Raw genomic sequence first — 15065 nt, forward strand, 5'->3', positions numbered from 1 at the left:
CAACAAACACAAGTGCATTTTACATGTGACAATTTGAATGCACTGAGTTCCCATTGTCGTGCCATTAATTCACAGCCACCACGTCATGTTTCAGAATGATAATGCACAACTCCATGTCACAAGGATCTGTACACAATTCCTGGAAGCTGTAATAAAATACAGAGTTCTTCCATGGCCTATATCCCCACCAGACATGTCACCCATTGAGTATGTTTGGGATGCGCTGTCCGACAGCGTGTTCCAGTTCCCGCCAACATCCAGCAACTTTTCACAGCCATTGAGGAGGAGTGGGACAACATTCCACAGGCCACAAACAACAGCCTGATCAACTCTATGTAAAGGAGATGTTTAGCGCTGCATGAGGCAAATGGTCCCACCAGATACTGACTGGTTTTCTGATCCACGCTCCTACTTTTATATTAAGGTATCTGTGAAATCCATAGATTAGGGCCTAATGAAGTTATTTCAATTAACAGATTTTCTTATATGAACTCAGTAAAATCTTTGAAATTGTTGCGTTTATAATTTAGTTCAGTATAATTAAAAAAATCAGTTCTAATTGTTTAATGTTTGATATGATGTTAGTAACACTAAGTCATTCCATCCTTTCACTAAATGTTAGTAACACTAAGTCATTCCATCCTTTCACTAAATGTTAGTAACACTAAGTCATTCCATCCTTTCACTAAATGGTAGTAACACTAAGTCATTCCATCCTTTCACTAAATGATAGTAACACTAAGTCATTCCATCCTTTCACTAAATGTTAGTAACACTAAGTCATTCCATCCTTTCACTAAATGTTAGTAACACTAAGTCATTCCATCCTTTCACTAAATGGTAGTAACACTAAGTCATTCCATCCTTTCACTAAATGATAGTAACACTAAGTCATTCCATCCTTTCACTAAATGGTAGTAACACTAAGTCATTCCATCCTTTCACTAAATGGTAGTAACACTAAGTCATTCCATCCTTTCACTAAATGATAGTAACACTAAGTCATTCCATCCTTTCACTAAATGGTAGTAACACTAAGTCATTCCATCCTTTTACTAAATGGTAGTAACACTAAGTCATTCCATCCTTTCACTAAATGGTAGTAACACTAAGTCAATCCATCTTTTCACTAAAGCTCGAAAGTAACTTTTTATTGACAGATGCCTCATTTCCATGTTTGTTTTTTGATGAAAGGAAATCCCATACAGCCTACTGGACAGGACTTTGCTATGGCATCTTCTGTTTGGGTGTCTCAGGACAGGACTTTGGTATGGCATCTTCTGTTTGGGTGTCTCAGGACAGGACTTTGGTATGGCATCTTCTGTTTGGGTGTCTCAGGTCAGGACTTTACTATGGCATCTTCTGTTTGGGTGTCTCAGGTCAGGACTTTGGTATGGCATCTTCTGTTTGGGTGTCTCAGGTCAGGACTTTGGTATGGCATCTTCTGTTTGGGTGTCTCAGGACAGGACTTTTCTATGGCATCTTCTGTTTGGGTGTCTAAGGACAGGACTTTTCTATGGCATCTTCTGTTTGGGTGTCTCAGGTCAGGACGTTGGTATGGCATCTTCTGTTTGGGTGTCTCAGGTCAGGACTTTACTATGGCATCTTCTGTTGGGGTGTCTCAGGTCAGGACTTTGGTATGGCATCTTCTGTTGGGGTGTCTCAGGTCAGGACTTTGGTATGGCATCTTCTGTTGGGGTGTCTCAGGTCAGGACTTTACTATGGCATCTTCTGTTGGGGTGTCTCAGGTCAGGACTTTGGTATGGCATCTTCTGTTGGGGTGTCTCAGGTCAGGACTTTGGTATGGCATCTTCTGTTTGGGTGTCTCAGGTCAGGACTTTGGTATGGCATCTTCTGTTGGGGTGTCTCAGGTCAGGACTTTGGTATGGCATCTTCTGTTTGGGTGTCTCAGGTCAGGACTTTACTATGGCATCTTCTGTTGGGGTGTCTCAGGTCAGGACTTTGGTATGGCATCTTCTGTTGGGGTGTCTCAGGTCAGGACTTTGGTATGGCATCTTCTGTTGGGGTGTCTCAGGTCAGGACTTTGGTATGGCATCTTCTGTTGGGGTGTCTCAGGTCAGGACTTTGCTATGGCATCTTCTGTTGGGGTGTCTCAGGTCAGGACTTTGCTATGGCATCTTCTGTTGGGGTGTCTCAGGTCAGGACTTTGCTATGGCATCTTCTGTTTGGGTGTCTCAGGTCAGGACTTTGGTATGGCATCTTCTGTTTGGGTGTCTCAGGTCAGGACTTTGCTATGACATCTTCTGTTTGGGTGTCTCAGGTCAGGACTTTGGTATGGCATCTTCTGTTTGGGTGTCTCAGGACAGGACTTTGGTATGGCATCTTCTGTTTGGGTGTCTCAGGTCAGGATTTTGGTATGGCATCTTCTGTTTGGGTGTCTCAGGTCAGGACTTTGGTATGGCATCTTCTGTTTGGGTGTCTCAGGTCAGGACTTTGGTATGGCATCTTCTGTTTGGGTGTCTCAGGACAGGACTTTGTAATGGCATCTTCTGTTTGGGTGTCTCAGGTCAGGACTTTGGTATGGCATCTTCTGTTTGGGTGTCTCAGGACAGGTCTGAGCCATGATCAGAATGTGTCTGTGTCTATTTCCAGCACTGCCATTTCTACATGTCCTGATCTAGTGTTTGACCCCTGACCTCCTCACTGTCCATGTCTGCTTTTAGCTCCCACCTCTACTTCACTGTGTTATAATGGACCTTATGCTTGTTATGTCACCTCTGTAACCAGCTATCAAACATAATGACCTTTCTGACTCTATCCCATAGCCCTACTTTCTAGAACTGAACATTTCAATTCCTCTATGAGTTTGTTTTGTGTCCATTTACTTATTTATGTATGTATTTGTTGTATATTGGGTGGCAGCGTCGCCTAGTGGTTAGAGGGGCGGCAGGTAGACTAGTGGTTAGAGTGTAGGGGCGGCAGGTAGCCTAGTGGTTAGAGTGTAGGGGCGGCAGCGTAGCCTAGTGGTTAGAGTGTAGGGGCGGCAGGTAGCCTAGTGGTTAGAGTGTAGAGGCGGCAGCGTAGCCTAGTGGTTAGAGTGTAGGGGCGGCAGGTAGCCTAGTGGTTAGAGTGTAGAGGCGGCAGCGTAGCCTAGTGATTAGAGTGTAGAGGCGGCAGCGTAGCCTAGTAGTTAGAGCGTTGGACTAGTAACTGAAATGTTGCAAGAACGAATCCCCGAGCTGACAAGGCACAAATCTGTCGTTCTACCCCTGAACAGGCAGTTAACCCACTGTTCCTAGGCCGTCATTGTAAATAAGAATTTGTCCTTAAAACTGACTTGCCTAGTTAAATAAAACAAAAAAAATAAAATTGCTAAATGAACGCACTTAGGAGCAAACGTCAGTGAGTGAAGTGATTGAAGATCACGTGACTGAGGAAAATATTGCCCTGGTTGAGGACAATATTGAAGTGAGTGACAATCAGGAACTTATTGAGAAATGAAAAATGGTTGTAATTGTTGGAACCATTAGACAGTTTGATGAAAGTATTGAGCAGAGGAGCTCATATACAGAACGGTTTGAAGATTTTGTTATTGTAAATGACATTGATCAGGACAACATTGTTCCTACATGTTTTAGTGTAATGGGGCCAAAGACATATAATTTACTAGGCAGCCTGCTACATCCAGACAGATCAGGTAATAAGACGTATGGGGATGTTGTGGAGATACTTAAAGGACATTTTTCACAGGAACCACTAGTTAATGCTAAAAGGTTCAGGTTACACAGGACACATCAGGAAGAGGGAGAATCACTACCAATGTTTGCTGCTACATTAAAGAAACTATCAGAACACTGAGTTGAATGGTGTTCTAAATGACATCATCAGAGACAGACTAGAATGTGGTCTACGGAGTGAAGACACACAAGAGACTGTTGACTGAAAGTCATCTGACCTTGACAAAGGACATTGAAATCAGTGTGTCCAGGAGGGGTTGGGGGTTGGATTGGGGTGGTCCAAGGAGGGGTTGGAGGGTGGGTTGATGCAGCTCAGGTGGGTGGATTGTATATGTGGTTAATTATAATTGTATTTAGCTGCAATAACTGCTTTCCATAATATACTGATATATATATTTTAACAGTATTGTGTCTCTAGCTGTATAACCATTCCTGCTGCTATTTGTTATGATATGCACTTCCGTTCAAAAGTTTGGGGTCACTTAGAAATGTCCTTGTTTTTGAAAGAAAAGCAATTGTTTTACCATTAAAATGAACATCAAATTTATCAGAAATACTGTGTCGACATTGTTAATGTTGTAAATGATTATTGTAGCTGGAAACGGCAGATTTTTTTAATGGAAAATCTACATACGAGTACAGAGTCCCATTATCAGCAACCATCACTCCTGTGTTCCAATGGCACGTTGTGTTAGCTAATCCAAGTTTATTATTTTAACAATTTATAATTGTTCCTTAATTGTTCCTTAAAAAACAATTTTGCAATAATGTTAGCACATCTAAAAACTATTGTCCTGATTAAAGAAGCAATAAAATGGCCTTCTTTAGACTAGATGAGTATCTGGAGCATCAGCATTTGTGGGTTCGATTAGAGGCTCAAAATGGCCAGAAACAAAGATCTTTCTTCTGAAACTCGTCAGTCTATTCTTGTTCAGAGAAATGAAGGCTATTCTATGAGAGAAACTGCCAAGAAATTGAAGATCTCGTACAATGCTGTGTACTACTCCCTTCACAGAACAGCGCAAATTGGCTCTAACCAGAATAGAAAGAGGAGTGGGAGGCCCCGGTGCACAACTGAGCAAGAGTACAAGTACATTAGAGTGTCTTGTTTGAGAAACACCCTCACAAGTCCTCAACTGGCAGCTTCATTAAATAATACCCGCAAAACACCAGTCTCAACGTCAACAGTGAAGAGGCGACTCCGGGATGCTGGTCTTCTAGGCAGAGTTGCAAAGAAAAAGCCATATCTCAGACTGGCCAATAAAAAGAAAAGATTAAGACACTGGACAGAGGAACTAGACACTCTAATGTACTTGTCCTCTTGCTTATCTGCTAACCATGTGTATGTGACCAATACAATCTGATTTGATTTATTTGTTCCTGGCACCAAACCTGTAAACATTCCTGTTAAAATGCAACTTCAGATACTCACCTGGATACACTTCTGCTGGAAACTTGGCAAGAAGATAAACACACAAACACTAAATGTTTAACAGAAGTCAAGGGCTACATCTAAATGTGGTAAAGGAAAAACAAGGTCTGAAAAGTGGTTTCAAGAAATAAAAAGTAAGGAACAAGTTGTTTTTATCACATTGAATATGAACTTTGTAGTAGATTGGAGTGTATTTGCTTGTAAAAAAAATATGCAGTTCACTATTCATCCAAACAACTTGGCATAAGTGCTGCTGCTTGCAGATGGGGTTAGGTTGGGTTAGAGATGGGGTTAGGTTGGGTTAGAGATGGGGTTAGGTTGGGTTAGAGATGGGGTTAGGTTGGGTTAGAGATGGGGTTAGGTTGGGTTAGAGATGGGGTTAGGTTGGGTTAAAGATGGGGTTAGGTTGGGTTAGAGATGGGGTTAGGTTGGGTTAGAGATGGGGTTAGGTTGGGTTAAAGATGCTGTTAGGTTGGGTTAGAGATGGGGTTAGCTTGGGTTAGAGATGGGGTTAGGTTGGGTTAGAGATGGGGTTAGGTTGGGTTAAAGATGGGGTTAGGTTGGGTTAGAGATGGGGTTAGGTTGGGTTAAAGTTGGAGTTAGGTTGGGTTAAAGATGGGGTTAGGTTGGGTTAGAGATGGGGTTAGGTTGGGTTAGAGATGGGGTTAGGTTGGGTTAGAGATGGGGTTAGGTTGGGTTAGAGATGGAGTTAGGTTGGGTTAGAGATGGGGTTAGGTTGGGTTAGAGATGGGGTTAGGTTGGGTTTGAGATGGAGTTAGGTTGGGTTAGAGATGGGGTTAGGTTGGGTTAGAGATGGAGTTAGGTTGGGTTAGAGATGGGGTTAGGTTTGAGCCAGCATGTGGATGGATCTGAGTCTAAGGATATACAGTGCCTTGCGAAAGTATTCGGCCCCCTTGAACTTTGCGACCTTTTGCCACATTTCAGGCTTCAAACATAAAGATATAAAACTGTATTTTTTTGTGAAGAATCAACAACAAGTGGGACACAATCATGAAGTGGAACGACATTTATTGGATATTTCAAACTTTTTTAACAAATCAAAAACTGAAAAATTGGGCGTGCAAAATTATTCAGCCCCCTTAAGTTAATACTTTGTAGCGCCACCTTTTGCTGCGATTACAGCTGTAAGTCGCTTGGGGTATGTCTCTATCAGTTTTGCACATCGAGAGACTGACATTTTTTCCCATTCCTCCTTGCAAAACAGCTCGAGCTCAGTGAGGTTGGATGGAGAGCATTTGTGAACAGCATTTTTCAGTTCTTTCCACAGATTCTCAATTGGATTTAGGTCTGGACTTTGACTTGAACATTCTAACACCTGGATATGTTTATTATGGAACCATTCCATTGTAGATTTTGCTTTATGTTTTGGATCATTGTCTTGTTGGAAGACAAATCTCCGTCCCAGTCTCAGGTCTTTTGCAGACTCCATCAGGTTTTCTTCCAGAATGGTCCTGTATTTGGCTCCATCCATCTTCCCATCAATTTGAACCATCTTCCCTGTCCCTGCTGAAGAAAAGCAGGCCCAAACCATGATGCTGCCACCACCATGTTTGACAGTGGGGATGGTGTGTTCAGCTGTGTTGCTTTTACGCCAACATAACGTTTTACATTGTTGCCAAAAAGTTCAATTTTGGTTTCATCTGACCAGAGCACCTTCTTCCACATGTTTGGTGTGTCTCCCAGGTGGCTTGTGGCAAACTTTAAACGACACTTTTTATGGATTTCTTTAAGAAATGGCTTTCTTCTTGCCACTCTTCCATAAAGGCCAGATTTGTGCAATATACGACTGATTGTTGTCCTATGGACAGAGTCTCCCACCTCAGCTGTAGATCTCTGCAGTTCATCCAGAGTGATCATGGGCCTCTTGGCTGCATCTCTGATCAGTCTTCTCCTTGTATGAGCTGAAAGTTTAGAGGGACGGCCAGGTCTTGGTAGATTTGCAGTGGTCTGATACTCCTTCCATTTCAATATTATCGCTTGCACAGTGCTCCTTGGGATGTTTAAAGCTTGGGAAATCTTTTTGTATCCAAATACGGCTTTAAACTTCTTCACAACAGTATCTCGGACCTGCCTGGTGTGTTCCTTGTTCTTCATGATGCTCTCTGCGCTTTTAACGGACCTCTGAGACTATCACAGTGCAGGTGCATTTATACGTAGACTTGATTACACACAGGTGGATTGTATTTATCATCATTAGTCATTTACGTCAACATTGGATCATTCAGAGATCCTCACTGAACTTCTGGAGAGAGTTTGCTGCACTGAAAGTAAAGGGGCTGAATAATTTTGCACGCCCAATTTTTCAGTTTTTGATTTGTTAAAGAAGTTTGAAATATCCAATGAATGTCGTTCCACTTCATGATTGTGTCCCACTTGTTGTTGATTCTTCACAAAAAAATACAGTTTTATATCTTTATGTTTGAAGCCTGAAATGTGGCAAAAGGTCGCAAAGTTCAAGGGGGCCGAATACTTTTGCAAGGCACTGTATAGTTTGAGGATATATAATGAATTCTCTGTCTTTATTGGCAGGATTGAACCCTATTTCTAGTCCTGTAAACAGAGAGAGAACAACATACATGGATATGTGTTTAACACGGTTTAATGTGTTTTTCCTTCTTTTTTTACTAAAACATTTTAATCATATTCATTTGTAGCTCCCTCTGTCTCTGTATGGCAGATTCTCAGTAGGTTTCTATAGTCCATTAACCTAACAGCCTGGCAGGCCTACACACACACACACACACACACACACACACACACACACACAGGAGTCTATTGAGTCTGTCGTGAGAGGATGTCCTGTGGTGTTCAGGAGTCTATTGAGTCTGTCGTGAGAGGATGTGCTGTGGTGTTCAGGAGTCTATTGAGTCTGTCGTGAGAGGATGTGCTGTGGTATTCAGGAGTCTATTGAGTCTGTCGTGAGAGGATGTGCTGTGGTGTTCAGGAGTCTATTGAGTCTGTCGTGAGAGGATGTGCTGTGGTGTTCAGGAGTCTATTGAGTCTGTCGTGAGAGGATGTGCTGTGGTGTTCAGGAGTCTATTGAGTCTGTCGTGAGAGGATGTGCTGTGGTGTTCAGGAGTCTATTGAGTCTGTCGTGAGAGGATGTGCTGTGGTGTTCAGGAGACAGGTAGCCTAGTGGTTAGAGTGTAGGGGTGGCAGGTAGCCTAGTGGTTAGAGTGTAGGGGCGGCAGGTAGTCTAGTGGTTAGAGTGTAGGGGCGGCAGGTAGTCTAGTGGTTAGAGTGTAGGGGCGGCAGGTAGTCTAGTGGTTAGAGTGTAGGGGCGGCAGGTAGTCTAGTGGTTAGAGTGTAGTGGCGGCAGGTAGCCTAGTGGTTAGAGCGTAGGGGTGGCAGGTAGCCTAGTGGTTGGAGCGTAGGGGTGGCAGGTAGCCTAGTGGTTAGAGTGTAGGGGTGGCAGGTAGTCTAGTGGTTAGAGTGTAGTGGCGGCAGGTAGCCTAGTGGTTAGAGCGTAGGGGTGGCAGGTAGCCTAGTGGTTGGAGCGTAGGGGTGGCAGGTAGCCTAGTGGTTAGAGTGTAGGGGCGGCAGGTAGCCTAGTGGTTAGAGTGTAGGGGCGGCAGGTAGTCTAGTGGTTAGAGTGTAGGGGCGGCAGGTAGTCTAGTGGTTAGAGTGTAGGGGCGGCAGGTAGCCTAGTGGTTAGAGTGTAGGGGTGGCAGGTAGCCTAGTGGTTGGAGCGTAGGGGTGGCAGGTAACCTAGTGGTTGGAGCGTAGGGGTGGCAGGTAGCCTAGTGGTTAGAGTGTAGGGGTGGCAGGTAGCCTAGTGGTTGGAGCGTAGGGGTGGCAGGTAGCCTAGTGGTTGGAGCGTAGGGGTGGCAGGTAGCCTAGTGGTTGGAGCGTAGGGGTGGCAGGTAGTCTAGTGGTTAGAGTGTAGGGGCGGCAGGAAGCCTAGTGGTTAGAGTGTAGGGGCGGCAGGTAGCATAGTGGTTAGAGTGTAGGGGAGGCAGGTAGCCTAGTGGTTAGAGCTTAGGGGTGGCAGGTAGCCTAGTGGTTAGAGCGTAGGGGTGGCAGGTAGTCTAGTGGTTAGAGCGTAGGGGTGGCAGGTAGCCTAGTGGTTAGAGTGTAGGGGCGGCAGGTAGCCTAGTGGTTAGAGTGTAGGGGCGGCAGGTAGCCTAGTGGTTAGAGTGTAGGGGCGGCAGGTAGCCTAGTGGTTAGAGTGTAGGGGAGGCAGGTAGCCTAGTGGTTAGAGCGTAGGGGTGGCAGGTAGCCTAGTGGTTAGAGTGTAGGGGAGGCAGGTAGCCTAGTGGTTAGAGCGTTGGGCCAGTAACCAGCAGGTAGCCTAGTGGTTAGAGCGTTGGGCCAGTAACCAGCAGGTAGTCTAGTGGTTAGAGCGTTGGGTCAGTAACCAGCAGGTAGTCTAGTGGTTAGAGCTTTGGGCCAGTAACCAGCAGGTAGCCTAGTGGTTAGAGCGTTGGGCCAGTAACCAGCAGGTAGTCTAGTGGTTAGAGCGTAGGGGCGGCAGGTAGCCTAGTGGTTGGAGCGTTGGGCCAGTAACCAGCAGGTAGCCTAGTGGTTAGAGCGTTGGGCCAGTAACCAGAAGGTAGTCTAGTGGTTAGAGCATTGGGGCGGCAGATAGTCTAGTGGTTAGAGTGTAGGGACGGCAGGTAGCCTAGTGGTTAGAGTGTAGGGGCGGCAGGGAGCCTAGTGGTTAGAGTGTAGGGGCGGCAGGTAGCCTAGTGGTTAGAGTGTAGGGGCGGCAGGTAGTCTAGTGGTTAGAGCGTTGGGCCAGTAACCAGCAGGTAGTCTAGTGGTTGGAGCGTTGGGCCAGTAACCAGCAGGTAGTCTAGTGGTTAGAGCGTTGGGCCAGTAAACAGCAGGTAGTCTAGTGGTTAGAGCGTTGGGCCAGTAACCAGCAGGTAGTCTAGTGGTTAGAGCGTTGGGCCAGTAACCGAAAGGTTGCAAGATGAGCTGACAAGGAAAGAACCTGTCATTCTGCCCCTGAACAAGGCAGTTAACCCACTGTTCCTAGACCAGTTAACCCCCTGTTCCTAGACCAGTTAACCCACTGTTCCTAGACCAGTTAACCCACTGTTCCTAGATCAGTTAACCCACTGTTCCTAGATCAGTTAACCCCCTGTTCCTAGACCAGTTAACCCACTGTTCCTAGACCAGTTAACCCCCTGTTCCTAGACCAGTTAACCCACTGTTCCTAGACCAGTTAACCCACTGTTCCTAGACCAGTTAACCCACTGTTCCTAGACCAGTTAACCCACTGTTCCTAGACCAGTTAACCCACTGTTCCTAGACCAGTTAACCCCCTGTTCCTAGACCAGTTAACCCCCTGTTCCTAGACCAGTTAACCCACTGTTCCTAGACCAGTTAACCCACTGTTCCTAGACCAGTTAACCCACTGTTCCTAGACCAGTTAACCCACTGTTCCTAGACCAGTTAACCCCCTGTTCCTAGACCAGTTAACCCCCTGTTCCTAGACCAGTTAACCCCCTGTTCCTAGACCAGTTAACCCACTGTTCCTAGACCAGTTAACCCACTGTTCCTAGACCAGTTAACCCCCTGTTCCTAGACCAGTTAACCCACTGTTCCTAGACCAGTTAACCCACTGTTCCTAGACCAGTTAACCCACTGTTCCTAGACCAGTTAACCCACTGTTCCTAGACCAGTTAACCCCCTGTTCCTAGACCAGTTAACCCACTGTTCCTTGACCAGTTAAACCACTGTTCCTAGACCAGTTAACCCACTGTTCCTAGACCAGTTAACCCACTGTTCCTAGGCCAGTTAACCCACTGTTCCTAGACCAGTTAACCCCCTGTTCCTAGACCAGTTAACCCACTGTTCCTAGGCCAGTTAACCCACTGTTCCTAGACCAGTTAACCCCCTGTTCCTAGACCAGTTAACCCACTGTTCCTAGACCAGTTAACCCCCTTTTCCTAGACCAGTTAACCCACTTTTCCTAGACCAGTTAACCCACTTTTCCTAGACCAGTTAACCCCCTGTTCCTAGACCAGTTAACCCACTGTTCCTAGGCCAGTTAACCCACTGTTCCTAGACCAGTTAACCCCCTGTTCCTTGACCAGTTAAACCACTGTTCCTAGACCAGTTAACCCACTGTTCCTAGACCAGTTAACCCACTGTTCCTAGACCAGTAAACCCACTGTTCCTAGGCCAGTTAACCCACTGTTCCTAGACCAGTTAACCCCCTGTTCCTAGACCAGTTAACCCACTGTTCCTAGGCCAGTTAACCCACTGTTCCTAGACCAGTTAAGCCCCTGTTCCTAGACCAGTTAACCCACTGTTCCTAGACCAGTTAACCCCCTTTTCCTAGACCAGTTAACCCACTTTTCCTAGACCAGTTAACCCACTTTTCCTAGACCAGTTAACCCCCTGTTCCTAGACCAGTTAACCCACTGTTCCTAGGCCAGTTAACCCACTGTTCCTAGACCAGTTAACCCCCTGTTCCTAGACCAGTTAACCCCCTGTTCCTAGACCAGTTAACCCACTGTTCCTAGACCAGTTAACCCCCTGTTCCTAGACCAGTTAAGCCCCTGTTCCTAGACCAGTTAACCCACTGTTCCTAGACCAGTTAACCCCCTGTTCCTAGACCAGTTAACCCACTGTTCCTAGACCAGTTAACCCCCTGTTCCTAGACCAGTTAACTCCCTGTTCCTAGACCAGTTAACCCCCTGTTCCTAGACCAGTTAATCCACTGTTCCTAGACCAGTTAACCCACTGTTCCTAGACCAGTTAACCCCCTGTTCCTAGACCAGTTAACCCCCTGTTCCTAGACCAGTTAACCCACTGTTCCTAGACCAGTTAACCCCCTGTTCCTAGACCAGTTAACCCACTGTTCCTAGACCAGTTAACCCACTGTTCCTAGACCAGTTAACCCACTGTTCCTAGACCAGTTAACCCCCTGTTCCTAGACCAGTTAACCCCCTGTTCCTAGACCAGTTAATCCACTGTTCCTAGACCAGTTAACCCCCTGTTCCTAGACCAGTTAACCCCCTGTTCCTAGACCAGTTAACCCCCTGTTCCTAGACCAGTTAACCCACTGTTCCTAGACCAGTTAACCCCCTGTTCCTAGACCAGTTAACCCACTGTTCCTAGACCAGTTAACCCACTGTTCCTAGACCAGTTAACCCCCTGTTCCTAGACCAGTTAACCCACTGTTCCTAGACCAGTTAACCCACTGTTCCTAGACCAGTTAACCCCCTGTTCCTAGACCAGTTAACCCACTGTTCCTAGACCAGTTAACCCACTGTTCCTAGACCAGTTAACCCACTGTTCCTAGACCAGTTAACCCACTGTTCCTAGACCAGTTAACCCCCTGTTCCTAGACCAGTTAACCCACTGTTCCTAGACCAGTTAACCCACTGTTCCTAGACCAGTTATCCCACTGTTCCTAGACCAGTTAACCCACTGTTCCTAGACCAGTTAACCCCCTGTTCCTAGACCAGTTAACCCACTGTTCCTAGACCAGTTAACCCACTGTTCCTAGACCAGTTAACCCCCTGTTCCTAGACCAGTTAACCCACTGTTCCTAGACCAGTTAACCCCCTGTTCCTAGACCAGTTAACCCCCTGTTCCTAGACCAGTTAACCCCCTGTTCCTAGACCAGTTAACCCACTGTTCCTAGACCAGTTAACCCACTGTTCCTAGACCAGTTAACCCACTGTTCCTAGACCAGTTAACCCACTGTTCCTAGACCAGTTAACCCCCTGTTCCTAGACCAGTTAACCCCCTGTTCCTAGACCAGTTAACCCCCTGTTCCTAGACCAGTTAACCCACTGTTCCTAGACCAGTTAACCCACTGTTCCTAGACCAGTTAACCCACTGTTCCTAGACCAGTTAACCCCCTGTTCCTAGACCAGTTAACCCCCTGTTCCTAGACCAGTTAACCCACTGTTCCTAGACCAGTTAACCCACTGTTCCTAGACCAGTTAACCCCCTGTTCCTAGACCAGTTAACCCCCTGTTCCTAGACCAGTTAACCCCCTGTTCCTAGACCAGTTAACCCCCTGTTCCTAGACCAGTTAACCCACTGTTCCTAGACCAGTTAACCCCCTGTTCCTAGACCAGTTAACCCACTGTTCCTAGACCAGTTAACCCACTGTTCCTAGACCAGTTAACCCCCTGTTCCTAGACCAGTTAACCCACTGTTCCTAGGCCGTCATTAAAAATAAGAATTTGTTCTTAACTGACTTGCCTAGTTAAATAAATGGGGGGAAAGGTGAGGTGTTGAAGGGGAGGAGTTTTTGACCCCTACCTTTTTGAGAAAATAATTATTACTTTCTTAAACAAAATCTCTTTCTCTGAGCAATTGTATTAGTTTAAAAAATAATTTAATTTTCCCATTTTGTTTGAGCATGCAATATATTTCAGTCTTTGAATCATTTATTTTATACAGTCATTTCTGCTACTCTTTATAAAGGCTGTCAATAATTTGGGACCCAACTGTATACTTCAAAATTAGAGATATGTTGAACCTGGATCCATCATAATCATTCTACATGTTATAGTATGAACCTGGATCATCATAATGATTCTACATGTTATAATATGAACCTGGATCATCATAATGTTATAATATGAACCTGGATCATCATAATGATTCTACATGTTATAGTATGAACCTGGATCATCATAATGATTCTACATGTTATAATATGAACCTGGATCATCATAATGATTCTACATGTTATAATATGAACCTGGATCATCATAATGATTCTACATGTTATAATATGAACCTGGATCATCATAATGATTCTACATGTTATAATATGAACCTGGATCATCATAATGATTCTACATGTTATAGTATACCATAGCCTTTCCAGGCCAAAGGTTAAACTACTGTTATGTTTATGATATAATATGGTATTGTGTCACTAGACTTTGACCAGATATTATTGCATCCAAAGATCAACTGTACATAGAACATAGATACAGAGCCACTTGTTATCAGGAAGGTGCTCTCTCAGCACAACGGAAAATATCTCAATGATTTGAGTTCTGGTTGTGAATTCAGGCTACAAGGTAAGACTCTTCCCAGGGATTATTGTGAAGTGTGTAGAGACATTAAGTGTATGTTGTTATTTTACTAGTGAATGAAATTAAAATAATCAGATCGAACAGTCACTTTCACCTGGGACAGCTACTTGACAGTTCAATCGTACAAAATGGCGCTAACTGGGTGTTGACGATAAAATTCAGAAACCTATTGTTCATATATCGTATTATAGGATTGGTATATCGTGGTTATTTTACAATTTGTAAAAATGTTAATGTATCATAGTTTCAGAATATCAGAACATTTGTTGTTTTCATAATTACCAGATCTCCTGCTTCCTGTATAATTTGGTATTAAACCACTGAACATACTTTTCTTCACATTGTTATTGTGAATTAAATGTAGTAATAGTATAATAATAGTATAATAATAGTATAATAATAGTATAATAATAGTATAATAATAGTATAGTAATAGTATAATAATAGTATAGTAATAGTATAATAATAGTATAATAATAGTATAATAATAGTATAGTAATAGTATAATAATAGTATAATAATAGTATAGTAATAGTATAATAATAGTATAATAATAGTATAATAATAGTATAATAATAGTATAGTAATAGTATAGTAATAGTATAATAATAGTATAATAATAGTATAGTAATAGTATAATAATAGTATAATAATAGTATAGTAATAGTATAATAATAGTATAATAATAGTATAATAATAGTATAATAATAGTATAGTAATAGTATAATAATAGTATAATAATAGCATACTTGTTGAATAAAGCATCACACTAGAATGAGTGAAATGATTAACAGAGAAAGTGAGATATTATTATCAATAGTTTCTCTACATGGAGAAGAGGTGAAACATATCAGTCACCACTACATGTTCATGTGATGCATTAAATCACCTGAC

At 43.8% G+C, this 15065-nt stretch overlaps 1 protein-coding gene across 1 annotated transcript in view; it reads right to left on the minus strand.

Moving 5' to 3' along the window:
- The window catches only part of LOC139421585 (NACHT, LRR and PYD domains-containing protein 12-like), a 219466-nt gene that overhangs the window by 60520 nt on the left and 143881 nt on the right, over window positions 1-15065 (minus strand). The gene's annotated exons all lie outside the window — the stretch shown is intronic.

This window comes from Oncorhynchus clarkii, chromosome 12 (genome assembly GCF_045791955.1).
Source record: "Oncorhynchus clarkii lewisi isolate Uvic-CL-2024 chromosome 12, UVic_Ocla_1.0, whole genome shotgun sequence".
NCBI lineage: Eukaryota > Metazoa > Chordata > Actinopteri > Salmoniformes > Salmonidae > Oncorhynchus > Oncorhynchus clarkii.